Source organism: Puma concolor, chromosome B1 (assembly GCF_028749965.1).
Source record: "Puma concolor isolate L17-30 chromosome B1, mPumCon1.1.hap2, whole genome shotgun sequence".
NCBI classification, from domain to species: Eukaryota; Metazoa; Chordata; class Mammalia; order Carnivora; family Felidae; genus Puma; species Puma concolor.
In genome coordinates, this window is record NC_141670.1 from 17574071 (window position 1) to 17589572 (window position 15502).

General features: G+C 43.2%; 1 protein-coding gene across 8 annotated transcripts in view; it reads right to left on the reverse strand.

Moving 5' to 3' along the window:
* FAT1 (FAT atypical cadherin 1) overlaps positions 1-15502 on the reverse strand; it is a 135541-nt gene that overhangs the window by 100900 nt on the left and 19139 nt on the right. The gene's annotated exons all lie outside the window — the stretch shown is intronic.

Consider the following 15502-nt stretch of genomic DNA (forward strand, 5'->3'; position numbering starts at 1 on the left):
GGATCAAGCCCCATGTTAGGCTCTGCACTCTCAGCACTGAGCCTACTTGGGATTCTCTCTCCCCCTCCCCACCCGTCCCCTGCTCAATCTCTTCAAAATAAACAATCATTAAAAAGAAAAGGAAGAAACCTGACTGTTCAGTATTTAATGATCACTGAACTCTCTTAAGGAGTGAACAATGAGCAAACACATTTTACTGAGATCACTTATTTTTTTCATCTCTGTCCATTATTTTACTTGTTTTTCTAATGTCTTTGAGATAAAGAATACTAACCAAGGTTTCATTCTATCTTCTCTAAAAGAACCCTGTTAAAGATAGGTCAAGGATTCCACATACAGGTCAAGGTGTTTAAAGACACTTAACTCCCCAAAATTTCCAGACAGAAACATCAGAATATTTAGTAAGTCAGTACATCAGGAGTTTCTGTTCCAAACCGTGCGATTTCTCATCATGGAGCATTTTCCTATTTATTCTTTTGCAAAAAGGTCCCATAACAGATCTAACACAAGCCAAACTTAGCAGAACAGTAAGCAGCACTAAGTACATCTTCAATTTATTTGTAACACACTGCCATTTAAGCTGAAACTAAGCACAGGGATGTGTGTGAAGCCAAAAGACACCAAAGCAACCCTCTGATGTTCTCACTCTGTTCTGGCTTCGATTTTCATGTCCCCCACACCTTCCACCTACTTCTCCAATTCCTCCAAGTCTTTCATCCCTCAAGGGAAAGCAGTAAATGAATGAAATAACTTGTGACAAAATAATTCGTAAGAAAGGTGGTGTTAATAAGCAAAAATAGGATCCGCAAGTGAAAGGCTCTCGTGGAGAACTCCTTGCTGCCTTTTACCACTCCACAGTCTCTTCCTTTGGCATTTTAAAATGCCATGCAAAAACTGGGATTCCCAAATCCCCTCGGGGGCAAGCAACTTAAGAAACCTTTGTGACAGGGGCGCCTGGGTGGCGCAGTCGGTTGAGCGTCCGACTTCAGCCAGGTCACGATCTCGCGGTCCGTGAGTTCGAGCCCCGCGTCGGGCTCTGGGCTGATGGCTCGGAGCCTGGAGCCTGTTTCCGATTCTGTGTCTCCCTCTCTCTCTGCCCCTCCCCCGTTCATGCTCTGTCTCTCTCTGTCCCAAAAATAAATAAACGTTGAAAAAAAAAATTAAAAAAGAAAAAAAGAAAAAAAAGAGAAACCTTTGTGACAAAAACCGGAAGAGTGAAGGAACGGAAGACTAGTGCTTTAGTGTCTTTACACTTCTGGCAATACGCCGGGCATCTCTTAAAGTTCTAGCTTAAATGGAAAGAGTGTAAAAATACTTTGAAGTATTTTACTACCACTAAATATTTTCACAGTATTAAAACCCTGAAGTATACAGCTGACTGTGGCAGAAATTTACGACAGCATAGATATTTGCACAATTTTCAAAAGCCTTTAAATTCTTGTGCACATTTAACATCCAAAAGGAATGTCCTCATCAAAGGGGAAGAACATCAGATAAAGTGCCTCTGCGGTAGACTGAAAAACGAACCCAGTATTTTGCAGCTGCACCCAACAAGAGGTGCAGACTATTTTCCTAACTGTTGCATCACCTTGCTCAGCCAATAGAATGGGAGAAGTGAGAAGGCAGGAGTCTGAGCCTAGGCCAGGAGATCCAGCTACTTCGCTCCTTGAGCTCTAGGGACCCTGACGTCCAGGCTAGGCTGCTGACGCAGGACAGACACAGGGCTTAGAGGCCCACGTCCCCCGCCAACATCCAGCCAACTCCCACGAGTCCCGCCACCCAGCTGACCAGCAACTGACCCGACAGGAGCAAGCCCAGCTGAAACTGGCGAAGGGCACACACCCAGGGGAGGTACGGCCCAAATTGCCAACCGACTGAACGGTGACCTAAATAAACAGTGGCCGTTGAAAGCCACCAAATTTTAGGGCGATCTGTTTCCCAACGAAAGGCAAAGTAACATGATTCTCTATAATTCTTTTCACAACAGTAGTAACAGGCCACCTATAATAAAAGCTCCAATTCAGCTTTGCACGTGTCTGCACCTACTCCATCACGTCTTCTATCTCCCTCACCAAATCTAACTGAACTTGGCCATTGTCTCCTCATTTCTGTGACTCTCACCTGTTCCCAGGTGCCAAATGTGCCCCCTCTGAACACATCTCCACCCGAATACGCAGAGAAAACTTCCACAAAGGTTTTCGGACCTTCCTTTCATCATCCTAAGGAGTTATTTATAAATGAGAAAAACAAAATTAACTGACCATGGACGAAAAGTTTATAGGATTAGACGCCCAGGGGACAAAAGGAGACAAAGAACAAGCAAGAGTTTTTAGAAATTTGTTATTTAGATGCAGCCACCACTTGAGTGTGAAAAATATTTTTAGTTTCTGCATAATGTGTTCTCCTTAAAATAGCCTCATCATTGGATTTCCCTTAACTCAACTAGGCTTTAAAAGAAGGGTTTGCTTATAAGAGCACCCCATCCACAGAAACCACCGAAGATTTACGATACAAATAGCTTTTTTAAAGGTTACAACTACAGGGGCGCAATTTAATCCAGGAAACGGACAGTTTCAAAGACTCTGTGGATCTCTAGAACTACTTACACGAAGCTTTAGGAAATTCACTGATAGTGAGTGATACTAACAAAAATAGAGTCTACTAATCTGACAGCCTTTTCAAAAGTTCAGAATTTTGCCACATAATGTACGATGTAAATGGATATTCGTCTTTTACACTTAGAACAGAAGCATTTTTCAGTTCAGAGGGTAACAGGCAATAGCACCACTATGCAGCCCAAGAAAATGGCAATGCCCCGCCCAGTATTCTGTGCCTGCAAAGCCACTGAGCCGAAGATTTCCAGTTCTAGGCTGTGGTGCTCCATCTGACATATGAAGTTGTTTCTGCAGAGAACACAACATCAACAAAAGGAAAGTGCGCTGCTAATGAAGCTTTTGTTACGGCTGTTGTTCTAATTCCCTCGTTTTTTAGCTGCTTCAGAGGCGTGGAAAACGAGGGCAGTTTTAAGTGCATTAAAAGGACAGGCAGGCCTGAGGCACACACAGCACTTCAGCTGGATACAGAGACGAGATTCTAATTGGGAACAGAGAACAAATTTAAAAGGTCTTTCCCAGTCATAGTTACTTAGATATGGGTTTGCTTTTGATATTCTGTCAAAGTCTAATTCAATTTCAAACTACTCATCCATCAAGTACTTGCTGGGTGTCTACCATGGGCCAGGTGCAGTTCTAGATGCCAGCCATCCAGGGCCAGAGTCCCCACCTAGGCTCACAAGGCTGGCGCTGTGAAAGAAAAATGACTAAAGCAGATTTTTTTTTTTAATATGTTAAAATCAGGGGCGCCTGGGTGGCGCAGTAGGTTAAGCGTCCGACTTCAGCCAGGTCACGATCTCGCGGTCTGTGAGTTCGAGCCCCGCGTCAGGCTCTGGGCTGATGGCTCAGAGCCTGGAGCCTGTTTCCGATTCTGTGTCTCCCTCTCTCTCTGCCCCTCCCCCGTTCATGCTCTGTCTCTCTCTGTCCCAAAAATAAATAAACATTGAAAAAAAAATTAATATGTTAAAATCATATTAGCTTTGAAACGGACAGTTTCAAAGACTCTGTGAATCTCTAGAATTACTTATATGAAGCTCTAGGAAATTCATTGAGAGCGATACAGATCCTACGAATCTGACAGCCTTTTCAGAAGTTCAATATTTTGCCACATAATGTATGATGTGTATGGATGTACGTTAAAAAAAATCATGAACCTCAAATTATAAAACTTGATGTTCTTTCGACGTGATGATCCTCAGTTTGACTTCTTTCTAAAAATCAACAGCGCTGAGCTAATTAAAGCCAAACACAGGTATTATTCACGTTCATGCTTTCCTAATCAGCTTTCATCTTCTACATGAGGTTAACACACTTGTAAGCAAAAATATTTCCTTAAAAAAAAGTTTGTTTAGATCTAGCCTTTAAAAGCAACTCATTTCCATTCGGAGGCTTCAACCAACAAACTAACTTGGTATTTACATAGCAAATTCATCTTTTTTTCATTAAAAATGTAAACACCTTCAGCTGAGCAACAGATCAAAAGAACACCATTATGTGACAAACATTTACTGCGTTTATCAAAAGATGAACATCACTGAATAAGTATTTACTAAATACCAGCCGTGTGCCAAGCACTGTCATGAGAGAAATAAGAACGTCTGAGACTGCCTGATGTCAAGCAGCTTTAGGAGTGAAGGGGCCAAGAGAAATAGTAAGAACTAAAAGCAAATAGATTTTAGAGAATCTTTTAACTAAGAATTTATGGTGGGACTGCTTTAACGTATTTTAAAGTTAATCTAACTTTAAAGTCATTTTCCAAAGAGCAGTTCTTGCTTTCAACAGAAAGTCTTCAACTCATGATAAAGAAAAAAAACACTGCTTCATGAAAGACTCCAAAATCACGGTTTACAAAATCTCATCTCCAGAGGTTTAAAAAAAAAAAAAAAAAAATACTGACTAGAAGTGATATGACTATCAACGCCCGTAAATCAGAGATCAGAACATTTTGCCACACATACATGGATTCCGCCTGTCGCTGTAAAGTTGTTTAGTGCTCCCTTTACAAGGGCAGGAGAAGAGCAACACTTTTATCATGAGAGGAGCAACCTTTAACAGTTAAGAATTGTTTTTCAATTTTTTTCTCTTGTACGGAATAAGGGACTATTAACAAAACTAAAAATGGTTTATTAAGTCTCAAATGCTCTGATCTTTAGGTCCATTTATATAAGGATCCAGCCTGTTAGGGAAGCTACCTTTATGATTAGAAGCCTGAGTTTCCTGACAGATTATTTACCTTAATAAATAAAGGCATACTAGCTGAGCAAAGAGGGTTTCCATGGTAAACGGGCGCCAGGGAAGATCAGATCCTGGCCCAGAGGGCTGCTAACTTAAAAATAGATACCGTGTGTATTATGTGTCGTAATTATTTTATCACAATCGTCCTGCACGCTTACACGGGGAGACAGGGCTCTGCCGATACAGGTGTGTGGAGAACTGCACACGACTGGATCCCCGGGAAATCATCTTGAATGACAGACTGTCTTGAACCATTTTATTTAAAAATTTTTTTTTCCACGTTTTTATTTATTTATGGGACAGACAGAGACAGAGCATGAACGGGGGAGGGGCAGAGAGAGAGGGAGACACAGAATCGGAAACAGGCTCCAGGCTCCGAACCATCAGCCCAGAGCCTGACGCGGGGCTCGAACTCACGGACCATGAGATCGTGACCTGGCTGAAGTCGGATGCTTAACCGACTGCGCCACCCAGGCACCCCTGAACCATTTTAAGCACACATGCAAGTCCTGTATGTAGCGCAGCAGTTACTGTTTGTGCAATGCAAAGGCTGATCTACCTCATTCATAAAATGGAAAGGAAACCTACTGTGTCAATAACAGACACGCATTAGACTTAAGTGCCATGAAGTGTATACAAAAATAGGTTCAGGATGCTGAGCGTTTTTGAAATGCTGGTCACTTCCACTGTCCCCGCGATCCTCGTCATCGTCACAGGTCCTCCTTCAGAACTGGTGAGGGCCTGGCAGCCCCAGAAAACTCTAAAACAGAGGGACGTAAAACCAGCGGTCCAAGGCCATGGAGGTTCAGCTCCTCGTAAGCCTCCTGGTATTAGAAGCAAATCGCTGTCTCTGAAGACAGAATATACAGTTTTCAACAGATTCTCAAAAGTTTCTGTGACGCCAAAAATATCACGAACCATTGTTTTGGAAGTCTAGAAACAGGCAGAAGAAAAGCTTTCACTCAACCTTAAGACTATCATTATTAATATGCTACAATCAGCTTGTTTGTTGAGCAAACAAGGGCTACGTAGGGCCACGTCAGCCACTGTGCTCAGGAGAGGCCTTGAGGCCTGAGATAAACGATACCCTGAGTCGTAACACAGGCACATACAGACAGTGCTACTGGAACAAAGAAATGGAGACTACCAGTTTCGAGAGAGACAACAATGGCTTATTAGGGCCAACCTAACCAAAACTTATTGAGTGCCTCTTCTATGAATCTAGTGGTTAAAGATTTAGCATCTACCCACACAAGAAGCTGCCAATTCAGAGGAAAAGGACAGATAATAACATTCCCACTAGAGTGATACTTACAATAACGTAAAATAGAAAATAAAGTAGAAAAGAAGAAAAATGGGTTCCACAGGAGGGAGAAGGCTTGTCATGAAAGATTTATTACGCAGACGGTTAATAAGTCAAGGCGTCACCCAAAGGCAGGGAGCTAGGAAACCATGGGGCAGAGAAGGCGGGGAGGGCCGGGCTCCAGGTGCCTCAAGCACCGGGGTTGAATGGGGGCTGGGAGTGGAGAAGCAGAGCAAAGCAGGAGAGGGAGGAAGTCTTTGAGGGCGCAAGAGCCTACGAGGCCAAAAAAGCTTGGGCTTTATGTAAGGGAGACCCTAACTGGTCTTAAGAAAGATCCGATGAGAGATCGAACATCTCTGCTTCGAGAATCAGCGGTGTGACCATTAATCCCTCAAAGCGCCACACTTCAAACACTTCTATTACAGCACTTAATTAAAAAAAAAAAAAAAAGAAACGCAGAGAAGATTTCAAAATTCAACAGCATGAGGTCAGTGTGTACCATAATCCCCACCCCCGTCATATCTTTAGAATTTAATACAGGCACTACGTGAACACGGCATATTACCGTCTAATTTTACTCACAAATTATTGTGACGATCTAGGGAGACAACTTATGAAAAGAGCTCACGATAGGGCTGGTTCACACTGAACTTTCAATAAATGTGACCTATAATTATACACGGACCATGATAAAGAAGAAAAGGCTCCCCGGTGATAAAAAGATATTACTGGTTGGGGGCGGCTGGGTGGCTCCGTTGGTTAAGCATCTGACCCTTGATTTTGGCTCAGGCCATGATCTCATGGTTCGTGCTGCCAGTGCGGAGCCTGCTTGGGACTCTCTCTCTCTCCCTCTCTCTCTACCCCGGTCCTGTTCACGCTCTCTCTCAAAATAAAGGAGAAAACTGGTTAAATTACCACAAACTAGAAAGAAATCTTAAGAAACCAGGTAAGCTGCTGGGTAACTTCTATCACAAAAGAAAAAAATTAAGCTGAAATTAAAAAGACTACGTCTCGTACCTTCCTCAGCATAGTAATTCTCAAGAAAGAAAAACCACCAATTCTGAAGAATCCCTTCCGACAACAGGTCGGCTCACTCGGCCGCGGAGGCCCAGGGACGCAACAGGTGTGACAGGCCGTCAGACACCCTGAGGAGACCCGGTGCGGTTCACAGGAAGGCAGTTGGCGCTGGGAAGAGCGGCCCGTGAAGTACGAGCGTGAGTAGCGTCCTGGCCCTCCTCTCACGGCTGTTACACTGGGTCACAGCCGACTCCAGCGGTACAGGCAGGTGCCCCAACAAGCCATCTTTCCAGGTCCGTCTATTCCTAGTAACAAAGACCCGAAAAGGCCGTGCTTCCTGGCATTACGCCTTGGGCAGCACGCACTGTTCTAACAACGTGGCTTGATTTCTTACAACCTAAGTGCCATAAAGGTGACTGCAAAGTAACGGTGCACAACGCAGATAATAAAATCTTAACAAAGCCAGCCTTCTGAATTAAAATAATCCACAAAGTTGGGGCGCCCGGGTGGCTCAGTCAGTTAAGCGTCTGACTCTTGATTTCAGCTCAGGCGACGATCTCATGATTTGGGAGAGTGAGCCCCTTGTCGGGCTCCACATGGAGCCTGGAGCCTGCTTGGGATTCTCTGTCTCCTTCTTTCTCCCTGTGTCCCTCCCCTGCTCGTTCGTTTGTTCTCTCTCTCTCTCTCTCTCTCTCTCTCTCTCTCTCTCTCCCTCCCTCCCTCTGCCCTCTCCTGTGCCCGCGTACATGCTTGCTCTATCAAAATAAATCAAAGCTTAAAAAAAAGAAAAGAAAAGAATCCACAAAGTCAAAACAGGAACTAAAGGGTTAAAAAAAATACAACAATGGAAACACACCTAAAGTTTTAAAATCTATTCAATTTTCCTAATTGGGCAAGGCAGGCCAAATGGAAAAAAAACCAGGCCAGATATTAACTGAGCCTTAAATCTCTATACACAGCGGCCACTCCATCAGGTTATCAACACTCAACTCTTAAACAACTCTTAGAACATAAAAATGGTGCCTTGTCAAGAGGGCTGAGTAAGAGAACAAGTTCGCTGGCTTTCCTGCCACAAACCAGATGGCCGGTGAGGACAGACGCTGAAGCCAACATCTCAAGGAGGCCAAGGCCAGAGAACAGGGATTCAGCGGGGGGCCGTGTGGACTGCAACTTAAGCGATTCAGGGGGTTAAAGTGGTTTTAAAGGCTAGACGGGACCCTAACAGCCATCTAAGACACTGTTTTGATGAGAAAGTGTTCCAGTTAACATGCTGTACAGTTTGGTCCAGCAGCACCTTTATTTACGAGAAAGCTGTACCTTCACAACTGCACGCACAGATGAGACACCCGTCCATCTCCACTAGATGACAAAACTCACTACTGGTCTCGGCATAATTCCCCCACTGCTCAGCACTTCATCGAAATAATCTTAAATTGCTTAAATGCCACCCCTATGTAATGCTAAAATCCTGTTCTCTTCAATGTGCTAAAGACTAATATGCCCTCTGGAGAAGAAATGACGGAAGAAGACTGCTCGATTCAATACATCTTCTTCAAGACCAAGCCTCCAATCTGGGATTCAAGCCTCCAGCCTGGCTCAGCCCAACCCAGTTCAGTCCAGAATCCCATTCAAGCAGTAGTTTTCAAATGGGTTCTATTAGAGCATCTCCAGATCGCTCTACAAAGAGTGAGAGGCAGTAAGAGGTGGTGTTGGGAGACGCAGGCCCCCACCCTCGTTGTCCCCCTTAGTACCCAAGTGGTCTCAGACAAGTTACTTAGCTGCTCTGTGAACATTCCCTCATCAATAACACGGGATAAAAGTATCTATTTGGTAGTTGTAGCAAGAAAATTAATATATAATTTAATAGAAGAAAAAATATAAATTAATGAGAAGATTAATATAAAAATTAAATTAGAACAGCACCTGGTGGTAACAGTAAGTGTCTGTGGTTTATTATACTGATGCCCTTTATTATCATCATCATAATCACGGAAAGCACAGAGCTAAAGAGACCCTATTTTAGGTTGTTTCTACTCTATCCCGTCCAGGTTCTGGCCCTTACGCACCTTTCAGGATTCTATGAAGGCACGGCACAACTTCACCACATTCTGCCTCACAACATACCATATCCTGGACCCCAGCCCAGCTCCTCCCCCAACCACTATTCAGTCAACTTGTTAAATACCATACTAGTAACTAAAGAAAAGCGGAGCCTGTTTTCTCTTAAAACAAAAAGAGTTTCCTTAGGATTTCTAATTAGATTCTGTTTTCACCTTAACATCCTCCAGTTTCAGAGGAGGATCCCCGTCCCCAGGCGAAATTACCATGCCCTCCCTGCCTTGACTCAGATTCACACACACACAAAAGGGCAGATTATCATAACCTCATTTCTGCCAAGGCCTGATTTTCAATCTCACTGTGGCTCAGAAATCAGTTTTTCTCTTCAACTTTCCTGGGAAGAGAACAAAATGTAAGAACAGGACAGCGGCTGCGGCCACATAAGGCAGGAGATGCCAACACAAAAGCCCACTTCACCAGCTAATCTGTGAACTCCTTGATGGGGCCTCCCCCAGTGTCTGTGCAAGTTCCTACTGCCAGGAGTTCCAGATCCAGCTCCAGTAGAGGTAGAAGGGTCCTACCACAGCAGACCACACTCCTAATGGCCACACAGCTGTCAGCCGCTCTTACAGATTCTTTGGTCATAACCCTGGAGGCCACTGACATTCTACATTCTGTTTTCTGCCATGACAACAGGCCCTAGGAAAAAACACAGGTCCCTGCCATGTACAGAAGACATCCTACTTGAAGCTGGGAAAAGGTTTTCTTTTAAACTTGAGTAATTAAGGGGCACCTGGGTGGCTCAGTCAGTTAAGCGGCCGACTTCGGCTCAGGTCGTGATCTCGCGGTCCGTGAGTTCGAGCCCCGCGTCGGGCTCTGTGCTGACAGCTCAGAGCCTGGAGCCTGTTTCAGATTCTGTGTCTCCCTCTCTCTGACCCTCCCCCGTTCATGCTCTGTGTCTCTCTGTCTCAAAAATAAATAAAACGTTAAAAAAAACCTTTTTTAACTTGAGTAATTAAGATAATAATTAAAATATTTCAAGTTCTGCCAAACCAGAAAGAAACCCCAAAAACATTTTCCCTCTCACTGAGGTCAACAATAAGGTTAGCCTGGATTGGAAGTCCCTTCTGGTCCCACTGCACAAACGCATTCATCCCATGTCCCCTAACTGAGGAAGTCCAGGAGCCAGTCCCCAGATGGGCATTACAGGAACCATGCAATACCACTCCCCCACGATGAGAATGTAGCCATGTTCTCTTAAGAAAAATGTTGTCCCTATTCCCCCTCCCATTTTTCATGAATGGCGATTTATCTCATTGCACCAGCTGTACTTCCATATTAATTCTTCCCAAGTCTTTCCATCGACATGTAAATTTCAATTCTGAAACCACAACTGGGATTCTAAAAGCAACACAGCATTAGTAAGTTTAGAAATTCAGTCTTATCTTAATGAAAAACATGGTCTCCCCAAGTAGAAGTGGAAGGGGGAAACACTCTTACTGGGTTGCATTATTCTAACAGCGAAACACTAAACCAAAGTACTCCAGACTAAAGGGAAAACATACTTAAAGGCATCCCAATTACGATACATACGTGAGGGGAACAGACTTAACTACCTACCTACAATTAAAAAAAAAAAAAAAAAAATCTTTCGGCCAAGGATTTTTCTAGACATTACTTTAGTTTCCAAACTAACAAAAAGCTGCACCTCTTTACAGATGCCCAAGTAATAATTAACTTGGATGCACCCGCCTCGGCCAAGAACACTAAGCTGAATTTATAATTTATTCCATAAATCTGCAAGAGGGCTTCTCCAGATTTATTCTGCTCAACTCTGAAAGCTTACCAGGCGCATATCTGCAGTGAGAATGGGGGACAAATCAAAACCTAAATGTGAAATTGCACATGCTTCAGAGATCCTCCACTAACATTTCTGTTCAATCTGCTTTATCACCTTCTCTGTAGATTTTTAAGGAGATTGGGCGGGGGGGGGGGGGGGGGGGGGGGGAGCATAAATCTTAATTAGAACCCTGGAGACTGGCTCTCTAACCAGACCCATTTCCCAAATAATTTTTCACATAACCTTCCAAACCTGGAACGGACGAGCTATCACGTGGGCATGAATGTGTCAGAACAGTTCACCAACACCCAGAGGCCTCTCCAGGAAAAGCATGTGATTTGGTGAGAGATTATCAGATGAGTCAAGTGACAATTACCCCCACACTGCAATTACATGTTACCTCCCTGAAAAGCCAATTAGCAAGGTATGTATAAAATGCAGAGCTCACAGGACCGTACATTTGGCTACATATTTTAGGTAGTTCATAGAATTTCTAGTTAAAAAAAAAAAAAACAAACAAACTAAAAACTACTTTTCAGGGCATGTTTCACATTTAAGCAGACTTTTTAAAGAAAAGGATCATAAAAATAGTAAGAACGAAATTCAGATTGCGGATTTATGTTCTCTGTTGTATGAAAAGACTACAAATGATACACGTATGTGGCGATGCTGAAATAGGTAAAATCCCACAAAAATTTATTATTCCAACAACATTATAGTTTCAAGTTAAGTCAAAGGCAGGAGGCGAACAATGAAGCGGGCAGATTGTTGGTCCTGCACAGGCCCTTATCAGCTAGTCCAGCGTGACAAGGAGAAAGTAACAGCACAGCAGAAACAGGCGATGAACAGTGTCTGAAGTTCTAGAAAGGTGCTATTAAACCTGACCTGAGCCAGGCCTTCTCCAGCTCACACTGAGTGTTATTAGGGTCGTGTCCTATGGAGTCCCCACCTGTGTTCCTGAACTGCCCCTACTTTTCTTCTTCGAACAGGCACCGCTCCACACTTTTCGACCCGCGCTAGGAATTAGACAAACCCCAAATAAAGAACATACCTGATTTAAGAATTTCTACTGCACAAAACATACTGACTTTTCCTGAAGGAATTCTACACTACGATACCAAATGTCTTGCCAGGAATCCCTAAAGTAAGTTGGGCCGATAATTCTACTGCCAAATCACATCTCGTAATGTACACCAGGCCAACGGTAATGTGTAAATACTATTATATCACTTTGATTCATTTCCAAAAAACACAGAAACATTAATCTATACATGAAACATTTTCTTCTGTAAAGCCAAGGACTACAGAACAGATGACTGATAGATTTCCAACTTTTCTCTCACTTTCAAATCTCAGTAGTTACACAGATGCACAAAGTTTCTTATATACTCCCCAACCCCAATGCCCACAGTCCCAATTCATCCCCTGGCCCCCCACCAGGTTACCACCAGAAAAGTCTCGCAGTGCCATTCAGCTTTGAAAACTACTCCAGATTTCAGAACCCTGCCTTGTTTGGTTGGTGGTTTCCTTTCTTCTCCCTTGGTAGTAAGAATATCCCAATGTCTTAACTTTATAAGCAAAAAAAAAAAAAAAAAAAAAAAAAATTACTAGTTTCTAAATGAATCTTTAAAAAGCAACAAAAATACTCTTTTCACTTGAAAGAAAAACCCAAAAGGCAGTGCTCATATAATTTAAGCCTTCAGGGAATGTAAATTAAGACTTGGGTTCTATTTTCTGTCTCAACTTTTAACTTGTAACAATTTTTTGTAGCTTTTCAGAAGCTATTTTAGAAAAGGAAAAAAAGAAAGGGTCAGGAATAATTGTCCTTAGGAAAATGCGCAAACATATTCGTTGTATTGGGTGAAGTTCTTAAAATGTGGGTACTCTTCCAAGTTGACACAATATACCTGAACATTCGAATTAATATTGGAGTACAGCAGGATATACACGTATATATCTATAGATACAACAGGAGGGACTAGAATAGCATAACCAACAGGAGTCAGTCAACTGTTATTTAACAATCGGGCTCTGGTGGCCACCTTGCATCCCCAGGGGAGTGTGCACCTCATCTCGGCTGGTCCGCCCCAGACCCCCTGAGCGCCAACGCTCGTCCCGACCCCGCCGCCGTGTGCTCCATTTCTGCCCCGACAAGATGAAAGAAACTCTCCGGAAGCAGGAGAAAACGCCACACCCCAAGCACGCGTGCGCAGTGGTGGGGAAGGACCGGCTCCCCGAAAAGGCAGGCGGTGGGTTCACAGCCGGGCTACCGCAGCTGATAGAAACCTCAGTTCTCCTTAGAGGAGCCAGGGGTACACAAGATCCCTGGCGGGGAAGAGGGGAGTATATTCACAACCAAGGCGCCATGATCCGCTTCCACAGCGCTCAAGTGCAGGCATCCGGGCAGCGAACACTCGCCGGGTCCCAGACCAAGCAGCCGACAGAAACGCTCGCTACCCAGGATCTGAAACCAACGCGGTGCGGACGGTCGGACTAGTTCAAGACCACAGGCCGAAGCCTACTGCATTGAGGCAACTTGTGAGGTGGACAGACCTTGACGATGTTGGGGGGGGGGGGGGGGTCTATTTTATATTATGACTGCTTTTTAAAATGTTGTTCATGGGTCTGACAAAACCTAGATCTCTAATATTTTTAAGCCCCAGCCCCTTGGACACCGCAGCTCTTTTCCATTTTTGCTTAGACACAATGCATTCTGTGCAGCTAATTAAGCTGAAGAAGACTGAGAATAAAGTTTGAAACAAGGTTAATAGAGTTCTTTGCTCAGTATATGGTTTCAGTTTTTATTTCATTGACACTGATTTGCACACAGAAAGCAAAGTTGTTTCTAGAGAACTAATCACGGCATGTGGCTGGTAATCTTTGATGAAATTGGATTAAAGATTCTAAATGGCAGCATGATGTAAAAATAAAAACAGAAATCTGGTATTTTATCCTTTATACCGGAATTAAAAAATAAATTAAAATTTTTCTAAAATCTAGAAACTAACAAAAAATTTCAAAGTTAAAAAATTAAAATCTGGCATTTTAGAGGAATGGATACACCCAACACATGCTAATGGTCTACAACTCATTACAAAAAGAATCCCTTGAATAAACAAAAGTACATTAAAAATATGATGGCTTCTAAAATAACTTTTTCTAGGATAATAATTATGTTTCTTATATTAGATGTAGGCATGCTTAGCGGGGTGGGTATTAAATAATTTACTTGTAGCATTTTAAAGATAAACTTAAAATTTCAGTGTAATAAGAAAAACATCTTTTTTTTAGAATGGATATATTCATAAAGGACATATCAATGAGATCAACAAACGAACTGAACTCCCATCTATGGCAGTTCATCTAACCCTGTGATTACCGTTTCCTTCTATTTCCACTACCGTTCTCAGGAAGCAGGACATTCATTCATTTTAATGTGACACTCATCAAAATAATCATTCGTTTGCTCGTTCGTTGTCTTCACATTTAATGAGCAGCTTCTATACGCCTAGTACTTCTTGCTAGGGCTGAGGACAGAAAATGCATGAGCTAAATAAAAGCCTGTCCTGGGGCGCCTGGGTGGCACAGTCGGTTAAGCGTCCGACTTCAGCCAGGTCACGATCTCGCGGTCCGGGAGTTCGAGCCCCGCGTCGGGCTCTGGGCTGATGGCTCAGAGCCTGGAGCCTGTTTCCGATTCTGTGTCTCCCTCTCTCTCTGCCCCTCCCCCATTCATGCTCTGTCTCTCTCTGTCCCAAAAATAAATAAACGTTGAAAAAAAATTAAAAAAAAAATAAATAAATAAAAATAAAATAAAAGCCTGTCCTGAAAGGTGGTTTTTGGCTGAATTATGTCCCCTAAAATTCATGCACTGAAGCCCTAACGCCCAGTACTTCAGAATGTGACCGACTTGGAAATAAATAGAGGCCATTAGGGTGATCCCTAATCCAATATGACTAATGTCCTTATAAAAAGAGAATAGGACACAAACATACACAGAGAAGATGGTGAAGACACAGGGAGAAAACAGCCATCTACAAGCCAAGGAGAAAGGACTCAGAAAAAACCTACCATTGCCAACACCTCCAACCTCGACTTCTAGACTCCCGAATTGTGAAAACATCAATGTCTGTGGCTGAAACCACCCAGTCTGTGTCCTTTGCTACGCTGGCCCTTGGCAAACTAATACAAAGGCTCACGCTCCATCAGGGGAGACTGCCATCAAACTGTAATATCCGAGAAGAGCAGCTAAATTAGAGATATGCACAAAGTGCAAAGCAACAGACCGTAGCATCAGTCGGCCGTCCCGGATGTTCTGGTTTTAGGCTCTTATTCCAGGTGAAAGGGTATGCTAACAAAGCCTCCCTTACCATTTCGAAGACATCAACAGACTAACACGCGCTCGGCAGCCTTCCCATGTTATTTCACTTTATCCTCACA